The sequence below is a fragment of the Canis lupus genome, chromosome 16 (genome assembly GCF_011100685.1).
Source record: "Canis lupus familiaris isolate Mischka breed German Shepherd chromosome 16, alternate assembly UU_Cfam_GSD_1.0, whole genome shotgun sequence".
NCBI classification, from domain to species: domain Eukaryota; kingdom Metazoa; phylum Chordata; class Mammalia; order Carnivora; family Canidae; genus Canis; species Canis lupus.
This window is the reverse complement of record NC_049237.1, coordinates 10,246,662-10,270,326: the sequence shown is the minus strand read 5'-3', so window position 1 is coordinate 10,270,326 and position 23,665 is coordinate 10,246,662. Positions and strand designations below refer to the sequence as shown.

Genomic DNA, 23,665 nt, shown 5'->3' with positions numbered 1-23,665 from the left:
TTGAACTTCAAGATGTATTTTCAAATTAATTTTCAAAAAGTTTTACCAATTAGCACTCATTATTGCAGAAAATCAGAGCACTACTTTCTCCATACTCTTGCCAGCATTGTGTAGTATTTGTCTTCCCCCCCATATGATAGACAAAATAATTAGTGTTATTAGTGTTGTTTCAATTTTCATTTCTTTAATAATTTACTGTTTTAGTAATAAAATGTATATATTTAAATATCATTCTTGTCATCAGCTGTTGCATTATACCTCATATGCCCATCATATCTGTTTTGGAGAAGTGGCATAAAATTCTCAAGGAAGTTTTTTTTTTTGTGCGTTTGTTTATGTGTGTGTGTGTGTGTGTGCATGCAGTACATTATTCATTCTCTGTATCACCACATATATCCAAATTCCTTGTTTTTTGTTTTTTTGTTTTTTGTTTTTCTGTTCTTTGGAATTTGTTTCTGGGTTAAGCACAGTCAGTTGCCATGCTGCCAGCAAGTTGCCATTATTCAATTCAACAATCAGTTAAGGTTTCTTTTTTTTTTTTTTTTAAGAATTGTATTTATTCATGAGAGACACACACACACAGAGAGAGAGAGAGAGGCAGAGACACAGGCAGAGAGAGAAGCAGGCTCCCTCAGGGAGCCCAACCCGGAACTTGATCCCGGGACTCAATCCCGGGACCCCAGGATCATTCCCTGGTCCAAAGGCAGCCGCCCAACCGCTGAGCCACCCAGGGATCCCTCAGTTAAGGTTTCAGGACTTGGGCAAGGTAACTGACTAGAGAGTAGGAACACACCATTTAAAGTTGCTTTTTTTCTCATAAAAATGATGGCAGTTATGGAAAGAGAGAAGAAAAACTTTTTGAAAACTAACGTGATATGAATTAATACATGTATACACACATGCATATGTACATGTTCTTTTAAAAGAGCGAAGAGTTCAAGGGAAAAATAACATTAAAAGAAGAGCTGTTCAAAAATTTTCTTAAATTTTAAAAGTCCTTCAGAAAATAAAAAGAGATTAAAGAATTTGAGGTCAAGAATTCTTAGAAATTAAGAAATCAACTCACCATTTACATTTCTTTTTTTTAAATAGATTTTCTTGAACAAATCTTTATTCACTTGCTGTGTGCCCTTTTTTTATAATAAATTTATTTTTTATTGGTGTTCAATTTACCAACATACAGACCATTTACATTTCTTTTAGAGTCCCTCTATAGGAGCACCTGAGTGGCTCATGGATGACCTTCTGCTTTTGGCTCGGGTCATGATCCTGTGATCCCAGGGCCTGGGATTGAGTTCTGGATGGGCCTCCCCATAGGGAGCCTGCTTCTCCCTCTGCCTGTGTCTCTGCCTCTCTCTCTGTGTCTCATGAATAAATAAACAAAGTCTTTAAAAAAATAAAATAAATAAATTCCCTCTATACACTCCAGCAAGTGTATATCGCATTGCAGAAAAATGCACCAGAGTCCAAATGCTACCAAGTCTAGGAAGCAGTCAGGGTTAACATTTATTCCAAGTGGAAAAACATGGCACTCAGCTACATCTAATGGCATGAAGATCAACTAAGGCACACAAAAGTACTTGTTTTTTGTAATCTATTCAAAGGTACAGCCGTTTGCTTTGCTTAGCATTCTCAAGACGATAGTTTTGTCAATGGTGATAAGAGTAAGTATGATTATGTTATAGAATTATCATCAATAAAAACAAAAGTGTCATAAATGGTATCCTTAAACTTGGAACCAATTAGCAGCACCTATAATCATTCTCCTTAATTATTCTCATTTTCTTAGAGGAGAAGAGAGGAGAACTTAATGTGTATCAGGTTAAGTGTTTCCTCCCTAAAGTTAAATACTTTTTTCTATAATAATCTCTAATGAATGCATGTTTGATATTTTATACTTCTTTTCTTTTGCATGAGCAGACCTACTGACGTTTTCCACCTTGTTCAAGCAAAAATGAAAAAGAATGCTAAGTCATTACAATGTGAAACTAGCCTATTTCTTTTTCTGAGTGTTACTTGGAAGAATGCATCTTGCTATAAAGCCAGTATTTTTTCTTCAATTAATATAAATAAGAAATGGGACAGATTAAGGGATTGGGTATGTGATTTATCTCTGGTCTGTAATTTGTTTAAAAAGCAACTCCTATTTCTTTTCTAACCTGTTCATTTCTCTCCTCTATGCAGCTTAAAAAAAAAAAAAAAAGGAGAGCGACCACCTACATCCACACAATATCATGTCCCCAAAGCCAAACTTTAAAAAAAAAAAGGAAGCATCAGTAAAATATTTATTTAACTTTTCTGCTCTAACAGGCAAATGTAACACAAAAGGCAACAAAATCTACATTATGATTTCATGATTATTAATTTGAATATGAATGGAAATGTCCGATTCCAAAGCTGGTTTGAACTGCAAAAGTAATATACTGTGCTGTAAGTCATTTTTTTTCCTAATTATATGGTGAAATCATTAAAAAATAATGATTAACTTCACTCAAAATGACATTGTAAAGCTTGTAGAAATATAAAAGCAGAATCTTTACATATATGTGCATGTGTGTGTATATATATATATGTATTTCACTTTTAATTTTTTTTTAATTATAGTCACAGAGAGAGAGAGAGAGGCAGAGACATAGGCAGAGGGAGAAGCAGGCTCCATGCACTGGGAGCCCGATGTGGGATTCGATCCCGGGTCTCCAGGATCGCGCCCTGGGCCAAAGGCAGGCGCCAAACCTCTGCCCCACCCAGGGATCCCTATATATTTCATTTTTTATCATAGTTCATACCGCAAAAATTTTAAGGAGATTGACTTTTATCTTAGAATTCCTATTAATAAGGAGGATAACTACCTAAAAACAAACTGACCAATCTACCAATGGAATACTACATATTAATTTCATTATTGGTTATGTACATTGTATTATGAACATGTTTTTTTTAATTTTTATTTATTTATGATAGTCACAGAGAGAGAAAGAGAGAGAGGCAGAGACACAGACAGAGGGAGAAGCAGGCTCCATGCACCGGGAGCCCGACGTGGGATTCGATCCCGGGTCTCCAGGATCGCGCCCTGGGCCAAAGGCAGGCGCCAAACCGCTGCGCCACCCAGGGATCCCTGAACATGTTTTTTCAATTGCAGAAATGTCTCCTTTACAATGAGCATTGTTTATTTGAAAAAAGAGAGATTAGACAATCTATAGCTAGAAAAAAAATGAGTGAGAAAAAATTTGTTTATTTTATGGTTTATATATCTGATTTATTTATTTATTATTTATTTCAGAGAGAGAGAGAGAGAGCATGAGCGATGGGAGTTGGTGAACAGAGGGAGAGGGAGGGAGGATCCCATGTGGAATCCTTGCTGAGCACAGAGCCTGTTCCGCAGCTCAATCCCAGGACCCAGAGATCATGAGCAGAAATCAAGAGCTGGATGCTTAACACACTGAGCTTGTTTACTTTACTCCATTATCCTATTATAATAGTAAATTACCACTACCTGTTCACATGTTATGGCAGAGAGTCTAACTCTTGAGTCCATTTTCTCTCCTACCTGGACACATAGCCCATACAGCATTCCCCAGCCTCCTCTGCAGCAAAATGTGTCTTGTAACTGAGAATAGACACGATATGATCCAAACCCAGGCCTAGTGATCCTCCATGTTCTTTCCCTCAATACAGCAATTCTGGAAGCTACATTGAAAACAGCAGGGCTGGGGCACTTGGGTGGCTCAGTCTGTTAAGTGTGGATTTCAGCTCAGATCTCAGGGTTGTAAGATCAAGCCCTGCATCAGGGTCCATGCAGGGTGTGGAACCTGCTTAAGATTCTCTCTTTCCCTCTATCCTCCCATGCCAAAAAAGAAAGAAAGAAAAGTAAAGAAAACAGTAGAGCCAAAATACGAAGACAGAACATGGGGGTGTGAATCACCACTTGGAGGAGAGCCCCTGACTGATAAGGAACATATGTTGCACAATTTACATGACAGAAAAACAACTATATTTTGCTAACTGTTGGGATTTCTGGACCTATCTATTATACACAATAATGTTATTTTTATTAATGCAAATTGCTCTTTCCCCTTTAGTCTATGAAGACTCACCAATGCATTTTACCTCAAATCGGTGCTGGTACTGTTTTTTGTTTGTTTGTTTGTTTGTTTTTTAAATTAGATTTTATTTATCTATTCGTGAGAGACACACAGATAGCAGCAGAGAGAGAAGCGGGTTCCCCACTGGGAGCTTGATGCTGGACTTGATCCTAGGACCTGAGGATCACACCTTGGGCCAAAGGCAGATGAGGCTCAATCACTGAGCCACCCAGGCATCCCATGACACTAGGTTTTATAACCAGAAAGAATTCAGTGTGGGAGATCAAGAGAAGCCATGTAAGTACCAGAGGAGCAACAGGCTGAAGAGAACACTGCTAGCTTCAAGTCCCAGTGCCTGGTACTATTCATTCATTAGTGAACAAATTGAAAAAGGTAGAAGAAAACTTTCAGACAACCTAGTTCTATGGAAAGACTGATGAACAGAGGAATTAAAATAGAGGTTTTTCCCATCTGAGAGATATGTAGAAGAGATTGTGGTATTTAAAAATGAAAAACCTCTAGTTTACTAACTAGAATTGAAATAAAAACTTTAAAAAAGAATACTATTTTGTATAATTGAAATTTGTTAAGAGAGTAGATCCAGTGTTCTCACCATAAGGGAAAAAACAAAACAAAAGCAGAACTACATGAGGTGATAGATATGTTAATTAGCTCACTGTGACAACCATTACAAAATACACACTTGATACAAAATATATCAAGTCCCTGAACACGCCCAATCTTGTCTGATCTCGGAAGCTAAACAGGTTCAGGCCTGGTTATAGTACTTGGATGGGAGACACATATATCAAAATACCACATTGTAGGGACCCCTGGGTGGGCAGCTGCCTTCGGCTCAGGTCATGACCCGGGGATCCCAAGATCGAATCCTGTATCGGGCTCCTGGAAGAGCCTGCTTCTCCCTCTGCCTGGGTCTCTGCCTCTCTCTCTCTCTCTGTGTCTTTCATGAATTAATAAATCTTAAAAAAAAATACAACAAAAAACCCAAATACCACATTGTACATCACAAATCTAAATGATTTTTATTTTTCAATTATACCTCCATTAACTTAGAAACAAAAATGAATGAATGAATGAATGAATGAATGAATATTATATGCCAATGCACATAAGTACTATAGCAGGTGCCCGTATCACACCTTCCTATAATGCTCTATACAAGAAAATGAAACACAGCTTATAACCTTTAACTCAAGAATTCTTTTTTTAAAAAATATATTCTCAGGAACTATAAATACGATATGTCCAAAGTTTTACCAACATAGCTGATTAAAGTCGTATTATGTGTCTGTAGATGTAGGTGAAAATAAATATATATTCCCTCTGAATATAACGCATATGCACACGCAGTAAATACTATAAACTATATTATATTTAATGAAAGCATTCAATAGTTAAAGATTTCCTATACAAAAGTATTTAATGATATGGAGGATGTTCATATTATTATCAAATGAGAAAAAGAGATCCTGGAAGAATGTTCCAAAATAGCCCATTTCTATAAAAAATTAAGTTCCATGATGTACATGCCCTTGTCATCAGTGAAGATTAGTAACGATTCATTAGATTAGAAGAGCTTTTACATCCTTTCTTTAGAATTATCTGCATTTTCTCAATCAGTCCCTTGCCACATAAGATGATTTCAGCCCATATTAATCAGAAATGTGGCTTCAGTGAAGAGAGACACAACTTGCTGTGACAGTGACAGGAACAAAGTAAAGTCAGTAGATGCTGGTGGCATGAAAAAGGAAGGATTAGTGTTGGGTGGAGTTCCTGAAGGAAGGAAAGCTTCTCACTGTACATAAGATGAAAAACAGGTAGATCACCCATAAAGAATTATGTTTTTTTTTCCCCAGCTGGAAAGTTCTTTCCAGGAGCTTCAGTACAACTTACAGATAAGGAAAACATTTAGTAGCTGAGCAAAGACAAGTAGCAAAGTCTTTGGTTTCTTTTTAGGAAAAAGCAAATTCCTATATTAGTATAAAATGTTTGACTTTGTTTTCATTAATCGTCCTTCAAAAATATTGCACACATCTATTAAGCTAGGGCTATTCTTACATACAGTAAGAGGTTGTTTGGCACATGTTAGAGTCATAAATGTTTCCTGGAAACAATTGGCCCAGCGTTTAAAGTGTTCGCTGAGGTAATAAATAATGCTGAAATATGAAATTACTTCCTTCTACATTAAGAATGAGCTTCCTCATTAAAAGTATTTAAAAGACCCTCATCTTGCCTAATAGCCTTAGTTTGAGCTTTAAGTAGGAAATCCCATCTCCAACCTCTGCCTACACTGCAAAAACAAACAAAACACAACAAAAACTTTGGAAGCAAAAGCAACAATTTAGGCTGTCAGCTGCTTTGGGAAGCCCTCTGTAAAGGCACATTGCAAGTAGAAAAATGGTCATTTTATTTATTTTATTTTAGGATTTTACTTATTTGAGAGACAGAGCATGAGCAGGGGGAGGGGCAGAGAGAGAGAGGAGAGGGAGAAGGAGACTCCCCACTGAGTGTGGCCTGGCACAGGGCTCTATCCCAGGACCCTGAGATCATGACCTGAGCAGAAGTCAGATGTTTAATCAGCTGAGTCACCCAGGTACCATAACAATGGTCATTTTAAAGAAGCCCCTTACATAGCCTAATACTTAATATAAATTGTTCCTAAGATACAAAACGATAAACTCCCAGCATTTGATCTATCATCACACCTATGATTCACCAAGTTTGTGAAAATATACCCATTTTACCCACCCCCTTACCCCCTGCCCAGCATAAAGGGAGAGAGAGCTTGAGGTCGTGATCTACACTAATCTTCGAGCAGTAGCTGACAAGTTGGGCCACTGGTAAGGGACTTAAAAGAACCCAATTGAAAAGTTGATGACAAGAAGTTCTGATGAAGTATAGGAGTGGTCCCCTTTGAAAGAGCATAAAATATGGATATTCATGTCCCATTTAATCTTCCAGAGAAGGCTGACACTTTAGAGGGACCTCAATAATCAGATGCACAAAATTACCTATTCTATAGCTATTAGTCTTCATTTTCATTAATCCAAGCGTTTGCTCAATGGGAAAGATACTAGTAGGCCAGGATAACACAAGGGGCCAGGTTTGACAACATGAAATTCTCTTCACACACACACACACACACACACACACACACACAAAGAAAGAAAGAAAAAGAAATTCTCTTTACAGTTGATACGGTTATGGCCAACCAGTGTCTGATAGCAGAAGACAACACAAAGCCATTCATATGGCACCTTCTGCCTAACTGGTATGGCACTGGTTCTACTTGACTACTTTTAGCACTATGGGAAAATATGTTTTCTTGCAGGAAGAGACATATATGGAATCTTTCTTCTCTGGTCACAATTCTGTCAGCATCATGACTCGTAGGCTTACAAAATCCTTATTTTCTTTGGATTCTGACATAATCTTACCTCAGACAAAGGTAAGTAGTTTGCAACAAAAGAAATGTGTCCATGGGCTCACCCCAAAATCCACTGGTCTCAACATCTACAAGTAGCAGATCTGATAGAATGGAATAATCTGCTAAAGACTGCTGTAGCATCTTTCAAGAGACACAATCTTGTGGATTTGGGATGGTGTCCCACCAGATGTTACAGACCTTACACCATTATCCAACACATGCCATCTCTCCTGCTGTCAAAATGCACAAATCCAGAAACTAAGGAAGGCAGTGAGAGTAGCTTCTTTCAGCAAATAGGTAGAAGTGCCCTAGTTTACACAGAAGAAATGCTTCCCCTAGACAACACAATCTCTGTTAAATTGGAAAGTAAGTATGCCCTCGGGCCATCATAAACTCCTCAAGCTCTTAAACTTACTGGCAGAGAAAGGGACTACAATCATAGTTGAGGTGATTGATGTTATTTAACAATAGGAAATCAGATTGCTGCCGCACAATGGAGGCAAGAACAATTTCTAGAACTTAGAGGTTTCTCTGGATTGCCTCACTTCTATAAAAGGTCAGGTAACAGAATAATGAAGCAATTCAATCAAGGCAGAAGCAATCAAAGGCTTATACCACAAGATCATATCACCAGATAAAGAATACTATAGCCCAGTCACTGACAAGGCTTAGAATACACATTGAATGGATGTAGCTAAAAGAATATATAATTGTCATTTAAGGTCATATGAGAGGTTACACAAGTTACGGGACTATGGCAGCTATATTTTATGTTAATTGAGAATGTCTTCCCTCATTTTTTCCCCTAGATTATCTTACATAAAGCGGCATACTGAGGTTTGCCAACATTATAGATTTTATTTGGGAATATGACTAAACTGACATCAAGTCATAAGGTTATGGTAGGTGATGGGATTCGTGTATCCCTTGTATTAGAGACACCTTTTTTTCATCTGGAAAAGAAAAGATGCCAAGAATAAAGAGGAGTGGAATGCAGGAAATTTTCCATTTTTTCTTGCATATCCACACTCTGCTCTCTTTCTCAAACTATGCCCAAGGAGGCTGTACTGTATGGACTACATCTGTGCACTTCCTTCTCTGGCTTCAGATTGGATCAGGCCCGTGGGAGGAACCAGGAAGAGTTTGGAGGGTGGCAAAAAGTAAAGTCAAGATATCTACTCCTTTGGTTCTTCCTTGGAGAGTAGACATCATCTGTCCCCAAACCAAAGGCCACAGTCTCTTCAGGTGACCCTCTGCAAAAAGGTATTTTTTATGAGCTCATATAATTGCCTTCTCCCTTTCCATTTAAGGTCTAGGAGTAGTGATGACTTAACCGCTGATTACTAGCCCAGTGTACAACCAACCATTCCTTGTTTTACCTAAACTCTATTGACTCCTGTATAAGTAGTTCTCGTATTATATTTTCCTTGGCTACCTCCTGAAGTGTACATCTGTTTCCTGCTGATAAAAATTTTTAGAAATGTAAGTGAGAACTGTAGCAGATACCCCACTTACATGATAAAGTTGATAGTTAAACCACTCTAATAAGCACTTAACCCAACATTTTCTCTATATTCAATTCTACTTTTCAGTTAAACTCCCTAACATGCTTTCCTAAAAGTTTCAACATTTTTTGGTGTCATATTCTTCAACCAGTTAAAAAATACATGACGATATATCTGTAATATATTATGATTCTCTGTTCATGATTAATAAAGGTATTACAGCAAACCAAAAGTAGAACATTTAAAGATAAAAATAATAAAATAATTCTAATACTCTCTTTTTCTACCCCAGTAAAGTAACTTATGCATCTTTGAGGTGGATATAGTACATTCTGGAAACCATTGTAAATAAATAAATCATAGCATGCATTTCTTCTTGCTGTCAGAAATGGTTGTTCATTGACATTGTTGGTTGATTGGCTGTTATACAGATACTATTTCATTTTGGTATTCACCTCACAGTGCTGAACATGGGGTTGACCCTCTTACTGATTATTCTTAATGGTATAATATCAAGAAAAAGGAAAAGTTAATGGATAGGATTTCTTAGGTCAAAAATACGGATTAGGTTCAAGTGGTAGATGTGCATTGTGATCATAACATTGTCACATTTCATGGAAAAAGGTATGTTAAGGTATATATATGTGAACTGTATATATATGTGAATTCTGATGAGGTGTAGTAAGTGGGTTGGGTGGAATACAGAACCTGGAAAAGGAAATTTAGAATAGTGAGACACAGAGTGGAATCATGAAAGCACAATTTGTTTTATTCTAAATATTAATCAGAATGTATTCCAGTCAGGTTAAAATACTGCAAGTTTTTATGATACTAAAAGCTTCATTAGGTTAATGAAGGTTTGTAAGGTTTACAGTTCTGAATGATCAGATATAATCCTGAAAGAAAGCTTATATGATTCATCAGTAAACTTATAAAAGTGAAATTATATCAGTTCTTCAATTTAGCTGTCCAGTAATGGACCCAGATTTCCTATTACCTAACTTATTCCTTCATCTTTAAATAAGATCATTTTCAGAAGCTCTAACAATGATTTCAGTACATCAAAATTAAATATTGTAAATTTGCTACAAGGGGCCCCATCGTGTGAAATGTATCATTTTGATAATTATTCTTTTCATAGAGGAAATTTCTACTGGAAGAAAAAAAAGTCCGATGTTCTATGCAAACAAAAAGCTAACCTCAGCCATCCCATATTTAATCACTATCTGCCTCTTACTGCCACCCCTTATGTTCATATGTTTTGGACATTCCAACATTTTATTGCCCATCTATGTAAACCAGCTGCTGATCTTTGTATTTATTCATAGTTATTATAAATTTTATTGCTTAACATTAACTTAACCGAATTTTTATTTTCTACTACCTTTGGGCAATAATAAAAGCAACAGGATATTAATAATGTGCTATAATAAAGGAAGATTTCATATTTATAGTCAAAATAAATTGAATATGTTAGCTGAATAGTGTAAATATGTCATTAAAATTTCAGAAATCCATTATATATATATATATATATATATATATATATATATATATATATATACACACACACACACACCTTTGTCCTTTTTAATAAGGACAATTTATTAACTCAGTTGTCCAACTTAACTCAGAAACTCAACCATTCAAAATACCCAAGACCTAAGTCAATACTCACTTAGTAAGCATTTACCGTCTGTGCCAAATATATGATAATTCTAATATTTAAATGTCATAAAAATCAAGATGCTCAACTTTTAGCAAGGTACATGTCTAAATGAACATAATCTTTCTTAAAATTCTTCAGAACTACATGAAATATTGTCAAGTAGACCCTGGCTTTTATTATCGAAGCCTTGTTTTTATTTGTTTTTTTTAAAGGGACTTTTGGTTACATCATAAGGTTAAAGGCATATTGTGGATACTTACTCACCTAGACGAGCTACAGATTAAATTAGTGAACCTATGTAAAATAACAGTCTTTCAAGTCTGAGGATAAGCAATACTCTCTTTCTTCTTCTTTATAGTTTCTTCTTAAAATCCTTAACATTCTACCTGTTTATATAATAAGTATATATATGCACATATATACACATATGTATGCTTATGCTTATGCAAAAAATTATATAAACACAAACGTACACATACCAATATATAGACTTTTTGTGTAATATTTAAAATATATTTTAAAAAATAAAAATAAAATATCTTTATTGATACTACTATTTTTTTTCATATTTGATGATTTCATCTTCATTTTTTTTTTGTTATATAGGTATATTGTATCTATGCTGATGCAATCAGAGGAAAAAAGACAGTGCAAATACAGTTACAATTCATAATACTTGGTTTCAATGCCCCCGGGGACTGCCCCATTCCTCGGCTACCTCCCGACCCCCAGCACTTCCCCACAGTATCCACCTAATGCTGGGGGGCAGGGAGGGGGACAGGTTAGGGTAGGGAGTGGGCTCTGCCAAGGCAGTGCTGGTGACCCGGAGGACGACTCCAGGGCGGGGAGGCAAGGCACAAATCAGGGGTGGGTGGTGGGGGAGGTGGCGTCTCTAAGGAGGGATGGGGTTGGAGCAGCTGCCAGTCTGTGTGCTGGGCCCAGCCCACTCCCCCGCCCCACCCTCCAGAGCCCTGCCTCCCTACCCCCACCCCTTCCCCAGAAACCCTTTTGCACGGATCATACACAAACGGGCACATTACAAAATGACATAACACAGTTTCACAATATCCATGGCGAGGGCTTTAAAAATATGGAACGCTTCACGAATTTGCGTGTCATCCTTGCGCAGGGGCCATGCTAATCTTCTCTGTATCGTTCCAATTTTAGTATATGTGCTGCCGAAGCGAGCACTTCATCTTTTTATAACTTTTTATAACTACATACTTTATTTTTCATTAAGTATGCATTGCTAATTTAAATTGTGTACTACATAAACCTATCACAATAGGTTAAATTTATTGATATTGAGATTATGCACTTAAATTTGATTTTCCAGATAACTATGAACCTTTTGAGGTATTTTTTAAAATTTATTTTAACCTGAAGAAAAAAGTAGTTTACTCTGACATAGTTCACTGCCGACGTTTAGGAATAAATCTGGTTTTCTGTAGGAATAATTACTAGTAGTCAGTTTAGGAAACGGATCTAAAATCTCTTTATATTAGGGGTTTTGTCATCCAATAGGTAATTCCATTGCAGTTTATGGTTAATAGCTCTTTATTCATGCTACTGGGAAGGGACAACTAATTTAATATCTATCATTATATTCTTATATTTTCACAGTTATTTTATATTTACTCTTCTGTATCACTGAACTAATATAAGAGGAGTGTTCTTTTAGAAGTGGCCTTTAAGATTGCTTATTGATCAAACTTTAGTTCATCTTCCATTACAGCATAGCAAAAGCATTTCACTTTTGTAGAGATTTCATATTTCACTCTTAGACATTGTTTCCTTCAGCTCTGTTTCTTCACTCTGGCCCCGTTTTTCCTATGTACTGTCCTATTTCATGAACTCTCCAATGAGAGATCAGTTGGGTGAAAAGACTGAATCTGGACAGGTAATATGCATGGCCATATTAACTTGCATTCATCAAGACCCACACCCCTGCATCTCTTCTAAAATTATAGACTCACAACATATCAAGATTGGGAATTCAGTTTTGCCTGAATGCACAAAAGTTTTGAATAGAGAATTGCTTAGAGCCAGAGTATCTCTCTTTTCATTAGCTGTTTACAAAATCAAGTTGAGTTCAGTGTGCAAGTCAATCTTGCAAATCAGCCATGGTCTCACCAATAGTTCATGATAACCTAAAGAGTAAGAATATGTGTCTCAGGAAAAACAGACTAATGGGAGAATAGAAAAGGTAGAACAATGCGGTAAAGCTCCTTTTCATAGAAAGTATCACAGGAAAGTAAACAGAATCACATGATAGTAGCAACTTGCTCTAGTCCCTTGCCGATTAACTGACATAATTGGCTCACTCACTGAAGAGCAGTCAGGGATGCTCAGCTTGAGGTGTTGAAGAAGGTACATTATCTCTTTTGTAATGAAGCATCTGGGGCCAGTATGTAAAGCCATTCTGCTCATGTAAAAAGATGTTCCTAAGACTTTAAAGCCAGCTATATATGGAGGTCCAAGGCAGAATTAAAAGTTTAGTTTTCATGATAATCATTTCGTGAACTTCCATTCATATTGGTCATCTTTTAACCATATAGACTAGCAAAAAGGAAGGGAGGAAGATGAAACCAAATTTGGTCAAGTTTAACTGTGCAAGGTTCAGTGTGATACGTTCCTCATGGAGTAGAACTAAGGAATTCCCTGATCAACAAAAACTTGTTTCCTTAGAGTTTTTCCATTTCCTCCCATTTTTTCCTCAGCTAATTAAATTATTGCCATCTTCTTTTAGTCCTATCAGATGCCTTTGACTTATCATCAAGGCTTTTTGTAGCCTTTTTTCCTACTTGCAAATTATCTACTTCATGCAGATTTCATTTTTCAAGTTTGGGACAGTAGTTCATGAAATAATTTCAAATTCTATTCCCATGTGCATTACATGTTGAGCTGTAGATGTTCACATGTAATGGAATGTTTAATTTTCATAAGTGTTGGACATGCGGGAATTGTATCTTCATGTCCATGCTGATTCAGTTCAACAAGCATCTATTGACTTCTCTATGCCGGACTCTATTTGGGATACTTGGCCTATATCAGTGAACAAGAGAGAAAAAAATTCTTACTCTAGTGCTTCTTACATCTTATAATATACATTCTCTAGTTCTGCTCCACCCACCAAAAGTTTTCCATTTCCTTCCATGTTATTCATTCTTATAAGTACTACTAGAAAGTTTCCAATGAAAACTTGTGCTAATGTCCAATAAAAACAATTAAAAAAGCAAACAGGTAGTACTTAAATTGTGTTCATGTGTTATGCACTGCTCTAAACTGGTTACATATATTAAGTCATTTAATCTGCATAACAAGTATATGGGGTGGACACTGTTTATTATCATCATCCATACTATTGAATATATCAGTAGTCATTTCTCCTGAGTAAATACCTAGAAAGTAATTGCTGGATGGTATGGGAAGTATATTTTTAACTTCATAAGAGATTGCAAAGTTTCCTCTAAATCACATTCCTACCGTCAATGCCTGACAGACCCAGTTGCTCTCCATCTGTGCACTGCTAAATATTGTCATCCATTCTGATTTGGTCCTAAAGATGATATGTAGTAATATCTCATCATAGCCTTTTTTGAAGGATAAAAATATTTTATTTAATAGTTTTCTATACATTTATACCTCATAAATATTTAGACATAGGAGATAGTACCTACCCTTCCTATCTTGATCTCTATCTGACAAATGTTTGGAGGCGAGCCTGTGCTGAGGCATTGTAGGGCAGTAACAGGCAAACAAAACACAACACCCAAGACTGGGACAATGTAAAAAGTACAACATTTATGTAATTGGGATAACAGAAGGAGAAGAATGGGAAATGAGCAGATGAAATATTTGAAGACACAATGATTTATTTCCTCAAATCACAGATCCCAGGAGCTCAGAAAACACAAGTGGGATAAATATCAAAACCACACACCTAGGCAATTCATATTGAAATTGCAGAAAACTAAAGACAAATAGAAACCTTGAAGGCAGCCAGCGGGGAGGAACCTTACCTATAAAGGAATAACAATAATTAGAGCCAGCTGCTCATCAGAATCTATGCAAAGAGAAGAGAGAGTAGTCAAACTATTAAAGTATTAAAAAGAAAAAAAACTACCAGTGTAGAATTCTACATCAGATGAAACTGTTCTTCAATTAATGAAATAAACATTTTCTTAAAAATTAAGAAAAATTTATTGTTTGCAGACTGTACTATAAGACATTTTGAAAGTTCTTTTAAAGGAGCAAGATAACATGTCAAAAACTTGGATTTACATAAAGAAATAAAGTGTACCGGAAAAAAAATGCATATCAGTATTTGATATTTTTCTACAAGAAAAGATCTGTTGTTATGAGTAAGGACCAAGAGAAATAGATGGGACATCCTTAGAAACTTCTGAGATAAAAAATAGATTAGAAATGGGAGCATGATTAACTGACACATGGAAATACATAGGTCAGCATCTATACTGTCAACCTAGAGAAAGAATTCCTGCTGTGTTAACATAGAGTTTATTTCTTTTTTAAAAAAAGATTTATTTGTGTGTGTGAGAGAGAGAACATTAGCAGGCAGTGGGGGGGCGGGGGCAGTGGAAGGGACTCTTCAAGCAGACTCCGTGCTGAGCGTGGAGCCCGACCCTGGCTTCATATCACACCCCATGAGATGATGACCTGAGGCACCCAGGCAGCCCATGGTGTGTTTCTGTAAAGTCCACTCTAGAATGGTGTCAGGGATTGAAAGTAACGGTCTCCCTGTTACTGCCCTACAATGCCTCAGCACAGGCTCACCTCCAAACATTTGTCAGATGGAGATCAAGATAGGAAGGGTAGGTACTATCTCCTATATCTAAATATTTACGAGGTATAAATGTATAGAAAACTATTAAATATTTTTATCCTTCAAAAAAGGCTATGATGAGATATTACTACATATCATCTTTAGGACCAAATCAGAATGGATGACAATATCTAGCAGTGCACAGATGGAGAGCAACTGGGTCTGTCAGGCATTGATGGTAGGAATGTGATTTATACTATACTTTTGTATCCTTGCGTTTCAGTTTGGGTAATTATTGCTACCCTATGTTCAAATTTGCTATTTCTTTACCTGGCTATGTTAAATCAGGTATGAGCACATTGAGTACATTCTCTCTCCCACTGCTCTCTATTAAAATAAATTTTAAAAATCTTTTTAAAAATAAAAATAAAATCAGTTGACCAATAGCTGTTTATCTAAAGCAATAACAATAATGTTACTAGCTGATATAGCATATAGCCAAGTGAAATGCATGAAAGAAATTTCCTAAGGCTTACAATGGACGAATTGGTTAATACTCTATTAAAAGTTACCTGTACAAAAAAAAATAAAAATACAAAATACAAAATAAAAAATAAAAAAGTGACCTGTACTATATGTGAAGTGGTATAGCATCATTTCAAAGTATACTTAGATTAGTTTAAACTGCATGTATGATTAGAAATATCAACACCTCTCTTTCAAGAACTGGTTGACCTAGCAGGCAGAAAATCAGTAGGCGAGTTGAACCTGAAATCGGTAGAATATGAATCAACTTGATCTGACATTGACAGTAGGTGGTGAATACTCCTAATGAGAGAAAAATACACACTCTTTGCAAGCTCACTCGGTGGACTCTACAAGATACCATATTCAGAGACACAGAACACAGCATAAAAAATTTAAGAAAATAAAAAACATACAAGTATGTTTTCAGACCACAATGTAACAAAACTAAAAACCAATATGTATGAAACCTATATGTGGAAAATTATAAAACTTGGATGAAACAAATTGGACGTAAAAGAATAGGAAATATTCTATTTTTATGGATTCATAGACTCAATACTGGTAAAATACCAATTATTCCCAACTTGATCTAGAAGTTCAAAACAAATGCAATCAAAATCTCAAATACTATACATTCCACATTTGCAATCTTTTCTATTTATCTACTCCTTTCCAATTGTATAGCTTATTCACTTTGACGATCTACTCAGCAGGCAATTATTGATTGTCTCCTATTAGACATGTACACCTTGGAAATGATGAAATTCATTAGATGTAGCTCTCCTGAAGGAGGAGGTGGCTGCACTTTGCCACCTCTTAGATGCATCATTTATCATACTTTTATGGTCAGGATTGCTCCTTTAGCATCAAGCGGCAGACCTGCCACATTAGTTGTATGCACTGAAGAGGAAAATGAGGACTGCATGGGCTTCAGGGACTAGCAGAGGCTCCACGGTTACCTTGGTTTGTCAGCTCTGGTTTCCTTACCCCATCAATTAACCAAGAATGCCCCAACCAATTTTCATATATTCATTCTAGAGCTGGTTATACAATATGGCAGCCACTAGCCACATGTGGTTATTTTAATTTAAATTAATTGAAATAAAATAAAAATTTAGTTCCTCAGTTGCAACAGCCACACTTCAAGGACTCAAGATTCACATGGGGCTAATGGCCACTGCATTGGACAGTGAGAATTTTACAACTTATTTTACAAAGAGTTTTGTAAAACAGTACTGACTAGATTCTCTATACTAACCCAAACAGACTTTTGATATCCTATCCAATTTTCTTATGTCAAAAAAAAAAAAACCACCTAATTTTGCTAAGATCCTTAAATCTTTTCTTAACAAAAATGTAATTCTGAAGAAATTTTCAGAGCCTAATACTTATTGCATTAGCCATATTTAATGAAGACTAGGAGTACTGCATTATGTGAGAAGGAAGAGTCTTCATGGAATGAGTACTAAAGGTTCAAATATCAGAATATTTCTGGAGATAGTTCAGTAACTTTATAATGTTACTGTACAGTGTACATTATCTTTCATGTTAGGTTTATCAAGATAAATACAGAAACAAGCATTTTATTAATTCTGATTTATTTATAATATTTTCTTTTAACTAGAATCAGTTGCTGGATAGAAAATTAACTTTTCTTCCCTCCTACCATCATAGCACATCATTCACCCATAACAGTATTTCTCTTATTTAGTGTCATCCCAAAGGTTTTGTGTTATTGTTTGCTTTTGTTTATGCATTCATCTGGCCCACTAGTTTCTGAACTTTGGAAAAATGCTTTAGGAGAATACCAAAACCTATACCAGGTTTCCCCATAAAGCCTAGTATATAATGCTTTGAAGGGAGTGAACACTTAAACCTTCACTGAAATAATAACTGATCATTAATTTGAAAATATGCATAACATGGCAATTTCCTGTGAAAATAAGGACTTCTTAGAGTGTCAAGAAACACAAGACATGATCTGTGTGTGTTCTAAGGCTTAAAAAAAGATTTACTTATTAATTTACATATTTATTTCCTTATGTATTTATTTTGAATAGATACGGGGTATGTCCTCCCCAAATATCCCACATCACATTTGGTCGGTCTGCTTGATTCTCTAAATCAGTTAACCATTTGGTTCTCATACTGAGTAACCTATGTCTTACAATTTAATCTTTATCTTTAATAAAAGTACTACTTTAGCCTGCTACCACTAACATCTTTTCAATTTTCCTTTTTTTTTTTTTTTTTTTAGAATTTATGTAGGAAATAAGGTTGAATTTTATTGGTATTCCTCACAGTCCTTGTCAGCAAGGATTTGATATCTATGCTATTAATTTTGGATTTATCCTGGAGTCAATAAGAAGTTATAATAGCATTTGAGCTACCTGGTGTTAAGTATAGTATTTTGTAACTAATCCGTAGTAGGAAAGGGAATGGTTGTTTATGATAAAAATGAGAAGCAAAAATATCACTTGAGAAAATTTACGAGATGACATTTCTGTGTGCACAAGTCTCTTAGTCTCTGTATATACAAGGGATGAGAAGGCTTTGAGAACCATTTCAGGGCAGCCTCTGTGGCGCAGCAGTTTAGTGGCGCGTGTAGCCTGGGGCGTGATCCTGGAGACCCGGGATCGAGTCCCACGTCAGGCTCCCTGCATGGAGCCTGCTTCTCCCTCTGCCTGTGTTGTGTCTCTGCGCCTCTCTCTCTGTGTGTCTCTGAATAAATAAATAAAATATTAAAGAAAAGAAAGTTCTTTCTTTAAAAAAAAAAGAGAACCATTTCAGTGTTGAGACTTTTTCTCTTGTAATTTTTAACTAAGATTGAGATTACTATAAACCGTTTCAATAGTCACTGCCCATAAGCAGTTGTAAAGACGGCATACTTCTTATGAACCACCTCTGATTCACAAAAAGAGTATTTGTCTCTTTTCTCCGCCCTACCAATTATGCTAGCTTGATATGTTCCAGAACCAGAAGCCAGAAGTGAAGGAAGAGAGTTAGGGGACTGAGGTTTAGAGGGATGAAAAACACTCCCTAGAACCTGTGATTTTATTTGAATATGTTACATAAATTCCACCGGAAGACTTAAAATTCTATTTTGAGATCTGCCCTATGACCCAGCAATTGCACTGCTGGGGATTTGCCCCAAAGATACAGATGCAATGAAACACCGGGACACCTGCACCCCGATGTTTCCAGCAGCAATGTCCACAATAGCCAAACTGTGGAAGGGGCCTCGGTGTCCATCGAAAGATGATGGATAAAGAAGCTGTGGTCTATGTATACAATGGAATATTCCTCAGCCATTAGGAACGACAAATACCCATTTGCTTCGACGTGGATGGACCTGGAGGGAATGATGCTGAGTGAAGTAAGTCAATCAGAGACGGACAAACATTACATGGTCTCATTCATTTGGGGAATATAAATAATAGTGAAAGGGAATAGAGGGGAAGGGAGAAGAAATGGGTAGGAAATATCAGGAAGGGAGACAGAATATGGAAGACTCCTAACTCTAGGAAACGAACTAGGGGTGGTGGAAGGGGGGGTGAGGGGGGGGTGGAGGTGACTGGGTGATGGGCACTGAGGGGGGCACTTGACGGGATGAGCACTGGGTGTTATTCTGTATGTTGGCAAATTGAACACCAATAAAAAATAAATTTATTATTTAAAAAAATAAAATTCTATTTTGATTTGTTTGTCCAAAAAATACATATTTTAATACCAGTTATAACTTAAAAATAAATATAATTCTTCCTTACTATATAGACAGTAAGAATACACAGACCAGATTACCTGTTCTTCAAGCTACAAGGACCTTCAAATCATTATCTTGTCTAACACCGTGCTAGTAAGAAAACATTATCAACTATGATGTTTAGAAAGGTTACCTAGGGAGAATAAAACCAGTTATTTTAACCTATATATTTTGTGGTTCAGTCGCTGATCAATGCACTTTGAAAATAACAATAATCAAGTGATAAGAGTTTATGCTTAATTCTTAAATCTTTCACAAGGTACAAGCTCAAAACCATTATATTCAATATTACAAATATTAAAGCCAGTGTCTTTTAAATTATGTAAGTTAATTTCTTAGAACTTATTCAGAGGAAATTACGCAAATTATAACTTATCCTATAAATAATCCATGTTATACTCACATCTTTTTAAATCTACAATTCGTATGTCTTACAAAAATTCTCGCCATTGTCTGCTAAACTTGTAGAAATTTAGAAAATGGAAAGAATTTTAATTTTGTGGCCACAATCATAGAGTCCATGAGGGTTCGGGTAATAACAGGGGCCTTGGCAGGTTCCTTAGGGCAGTACCTCGGGACCTGGACAGCGGGGCGTGGAGCAGCGGTGGGGCCACCCGGGAACCGGCCTGGCCGAGTCCCGCTGCAGCCCTGGGGCGACCCGGGGCCTGCCCCGCCCCCCGCGGCCCCGCCCGGCCTCAGGTCCCTCCCGACCCCCCAGGCTCCTTGGCCCACGCTCCCCCCCCACCCCCAGCATCCCGGGCCCCTGTCCGCCCCCCGCGGCCCCGCCCGGCCTCAGGTCCCCCCCAGGCTCCTTGGCCCACGCCCCCCGCGGGCCCGCCCGGCCTCCCGACCCCCCCAGGCTCCTTGGCCCACGCCCCCCCCCCCCCAGCATCCCGGGCCCCTGCCCGCCCCCCGCGGCCCGCCCGGCCTCCCGACCCCCCCAGGCTCCTTGGCCCACGCCCCACCCCCCCCCCGACCCCCAGCATCCCGGGCCCCTGCCCGCCCCCCGCGGCCCCGCCCGGCCTCAGGTCCCTCCCGACCCCCCAGGCTCCTTGGCCCACGCCCCTCCCGACCCCCGACCCCCAGCATCCCGGGCCCCTGCCCGCCCCCCGCGGCCCCGCCCGGCCTCAGGTCCCGCCCGACCCCCCAGGCTCCTTGGCCCACGCCCCCCCCTCCCGACCCCCCAGGCTCCTTGGCCCACGCCCCCCCCCCCCCCCAGCATCCCGGGCCCCTGCCCGCCCCCCGCGGCCCCGCCCGGCCTCAGGTCCCGCCCGACCCCCAGCCTCCCCCGCCGACCCCCGCCCCCGCGGACCACCCCGCCGGCCTCAGGTCGCGCCCCCCGCGGGCCGCCCTCAGCCCCCATCGCGCAGTGGGGCGCTGCTTACCGCAGGCCGAGTGCGGGTCAGAGCCCTGCCCCAGGGGGAGCCGCCGGTGGGTCCCGGTCCAGGCTGCGGCTTCCCCAACGGCCCCCGCCCGGGTCCCCCCCAGACTGATGCGCCTCTGCCCCCCGCGCCTCCTTCCGTTGAGGCCGTTGGAGCCCGGAGCGCGCGGCCGCGGGGGGCCTGGCCTGGGCGGGGCGGCGGGGCGGGAGCCCGGGGCGCGCTGCTGCTTGGCCACTTTGGGCTCTAACCTCGCTCCTCCCCTGGGCTGTGGGGTTTTTTGATTACAGGAAACTAGAGGACTGTAGGGAAGTGCCGCCTTGAGCGGGCTGAAGCGACTGCTGTCACTACTACATTCTCTTCTAGGTGTGACAGCGCCTTGGATCTAGAGACAAGCTTCTTGTTCGCCAGGAGCACCCCTGCAATGTGCATTTTCGGGTCATATCCGCATATAAATGCCTGTTTTTAACTACTTCATGCACAGGTTCTTAGCAGAGAGTCATGTTTTAGTTCTAGGATTATGCTTATTTCTTTCTTTAGGGTTGCTTTTGTAATGAATCAGCACTTACATACACCTCTACTAGGCAATCATGGAGTTGGCACCCCAAAGAAAGGTAATTTTCGGTCATTTTTAAAAATGTAACAAACACAATTATATTTGCATTTTAGGCCTCGTTTAATGATGTGACCTCTAGAATGCTTATCACATCAGTTCATCGTGTTTTTTATTTTATTTATTTACTCATGATAGACACAGAGAGAGAGAGAGAGAGAGAGGCAGACGCAGGCAGAGGGAGAAGCAGGCTCCCTGCAGGGAGCCGGTCGCGGGACCCTATCCGGGTCTCCAGGATCAGGCCCTGGGCTGAAGGTGGCGCTAAACCACTGAGCCCCCGGAGCTGCCCGGTTCATCAGGTTTTGCGTCTGTGGTGCTCCGTCCTTGAATAGGACATTTCATACCACTCTTCCACAAACATTTAATGTTCTTTGAATTCTGAAAATTCTGTTCTAAAAATATTTGCAACAATTTGAAGGACTTTGAATTTGTGAAATTGTGAAATAAAGTTGAAACAGTAGAAAAGTTTATTCGGAGGGGATTGACCTCTGCACATGTGTTTGAGTTAAAATAATGATGTAAAAGTAAACTTTGTGTATTTCTTCCTGTACTTTAAACAGTATTTTCAGATTCTCAGTGTAGAATTAAACATTGCTGATACTAAAAAAGAAATACATCTTGTGTCTTCCCCCAAGTAATACTATGGTTGCCGAGTCGTGAGAAATAACACCACAGTGATTATGTCCTCAACTGCCAGGCTTTTTCTTTTTTTTTTTTCTCTCCTGTTACCGTATCATAATTAGCTTCACCACATGGACTGAATTCTATTAGCTGAGCAGAGACAGAGCAATGTCAGCTCTCAGGTGAGTATGGCTACTTCCAAACTTTTTGAATCTGCAAAATGTACAACTCAGAGCTAGTGAAAATTCCTCTCTCTTTCTTTCAATGACAGAGGATATTTACCCCCGGATCCTCTGGGATGGTATCTGAAACTCTGTAGACACTCCTGGAAACTTTAGGATTTTAGTACTTTTTTAAGTTGTCAGTAATGATGCAGTTTGTTGTACAAGTCTGCAGCTTAGGACCTCCAAGGACCTCTTCCTTATTTACAAATGTTTCATTGCCTTTTTTAAAAATGTAAAATGCTCTTACCAATATTTTCTGTGTTTACAAGCAGTTTAGCTTGACTCTTCTATCGCAGGCCTAGTCTTTTCTTTAGCACGTTAGTTTGGGCGTGACTATTTGTCAAAGTACTGAGCGTTATGTATGCCTACTCCTTATATTTTGATGTCTGGTCTTCTCTTTGCAGCATTATATTTAATTTGAGCCAAACTCTATGTATTTAACATATCCTGAACGCATTATTCCTCAAATTCAACAAATTCTTTATCACTTAAATTCTAATTTGGAACTTGTCAAAGTTTTGTTTCATGAGTCTATAAGGAGTGGAAGCAAAACATTTGTAATGCTGTGTTTTTGTTGCTTTCACATGCATGATCTCAGTAATCACTTTGAGTTGTTATTAGCAGTGCAGCATTATTCCAGGTTCTTAGATCTAAGGACTGAGATTGAGGAATGTGTAGTAACTTACTCAGTGTTTTTTTTTTAATAAAAACTTAGTGTTTTTAATTAATGAATATTAGAATTGTTATTTTTCTGACTCTAATCCCATTGTCCTTTCTTGTACTAATTATCTCCCCTTGAGAATCTTTACATATAGGTACTTCGTATATTTTGTTCCCCAAATAAATTTTGAATGAAAACAGATCAGATGATTACTGAAAAGAAAATCCTTCCCCTCCTGTGTAACTAGTATATGTTTTGAACTCAAATGTATCATTTTGCTTTTTATTTAGGAATTTTTTTAATGTATATATATTTTTTATTTATTTATGATACAGAGAGAGAGAGAGAGAGGCAGAGACACAGGCAGAGGGAGAAGCAGGCTCCAT

General features: G+C 38.4%; 1 long non-coding RNA gene and 2 other non-coding genes across 3 annotated transcripts in view; 1 reads left to right on the top strand and 2 right to left on the bottom strand.

Moving 5' to 3' along the window:
• Positions 1–21,347, bottom strand: part of LOC119875870 — a 27,620-nt gene extending 6,273 nt beyond the window's left edge. The window contains exon 1 of the transcript XR_005371257.1: positions 21,167–21,347. This is a non-coding gene — a transcript (ral guanine nucleotide dissociation stimulator-like). The remainder of the gene's footprint in view (positions 1–21,166) is intronic.
• On the bottom strand, positions 11,789–11,895 carry LOC119869644. Its single transcript, XR_005371738.1, has one exon. It is a non-coding gene; the product is annotated as a U6 spliceosomal RNA (small nuclear RNA).
• Positions 21,339–23,665, top strand: LOC119877089. The gene is made up of 3 exons (XR_005371259.1): positions 21,339–21,774; positions 22,517–22,576; positions 23,615–23,665. It is a non-coding gene; the product is annotated as an uncharacterized LOC119877089 (long non-coding RNA).